The sequence below is a fragment of the Penaeus japonicus genome, unplaced genomic scaffold, assembly GCF_977035675.1.
Source record: "Penaeus japonicus unplaced genomic scaffold, GWHDUDI00000001_assembly GWHDUDI00000038, whole genome shotgun sequence".
In the NCBI taxonomy this organism is placed as follows: Eukaryota; Metazoa; Arthropoda; class Malacostraca; order Decapoda; family Penaeidae; genus Penaeus; species Penaeus japonicus.
The window spans coordinates 16,608,303-16,609,618 of NW_028234440.1; positions in this window are offsets into that span (position 1 = coordinate 16,608,303).

Consider the following 1,316-nt stretch of genomic DNA (forward strand, 5'->3'; position numbering starts at 1 on the left):
CACACACACACACACAGACGCACACATAGACACACACACACAGACGCACACACACACATAGAGACACACACACAGACGCACACACACATAGAGACAGACACACACACACACACACACACACACACACACGCACGCACAAACACTCACATATATATGTAGTATAATCCATTTACCTTTTCAACACACGTACGAAATGGCACATCTGGTACGAATGTGGGGAAAACTACTGCTTTTCTCATCAAGTACAAAAGTTGTTATCAAGAGATGCACAGACTCACGAAGGACGATACGATACAAAAAGAAAGTGGAGAATCGAAGTGGAGATTCTCGAAGGGGAAGAAAAAGGGGAAGATAATAGATAGCAGCTAGCCACCTAAAAAGAAGAATAGTGGAAGATTAAAAAGATGGGGGGCGTAAGGACTGCAATACTCTGTTGCAGATGATACCCGATGGCTGACAAGGCTTAGTAGAGAAATGCGGATTTGTGAGTTTCTGCAATAACTTTACGCGATAACTTCTTTTCTTTGTGATGAATGTATCGCAAGGCAGCCTTTTGCAAAGTGTTATGACCCAGCTAGCGTTTGATACTTCACGTTCCTTAATAAAGCTTCACTCGCGGAATGGTTAGAAAAGCAGTTAATGTTGATTGTGTAGAAGTTTATGTTATTTTGGTGCTCAGTTTTCCTTTGATAGTGAGTACAATGTTATTACCAAGGAAAAAAAACAAAAAAACTTTAATATGTTTAACAAAGATGCACTTAAATGTTAGGGGGAGGTTACAAAGTGCTTATTTCTCGCATTTCTAGTAACACTAAAAAGATGTTACCTCTTTTAATTCTAGAGAAACATGAGGCCCAGATTCCAATGTCTGGGGTTTCATTTTGGACTGAAATTATTACTATCAATAATGCTACTTTGGGAGCCCTTGTTGACTGGTATCGCTGAGATTGTATTAAGAATTTAAAACTTACTAATTGATAATGCCTCGACTGATTGATTTTTATTGTATGAACTGAAATGGATTAGGACTTGTAGTATATCTTGAGGATAAACCGAAATCTTAAAAACACAAAAACATTGTTATTCATAACTTGAGACGCACGTAGCTTTACTGACTTAACTGTATTGTTAGCTTTTCCATGAATCTTTAGCAGATAAAAAAAAAAAAAAAAAAATAATAATAGATAAATAAAAAAATAAAGAGAGAGAGAGAGAAAAAAAAAAAAAACAATTGCTATACTCTTCCTGTCGGTTATGCAACAAATTATTTAATTCACATATTCTTTTAAAAAGTTGGCTAGTTAATTTTGTTTTTC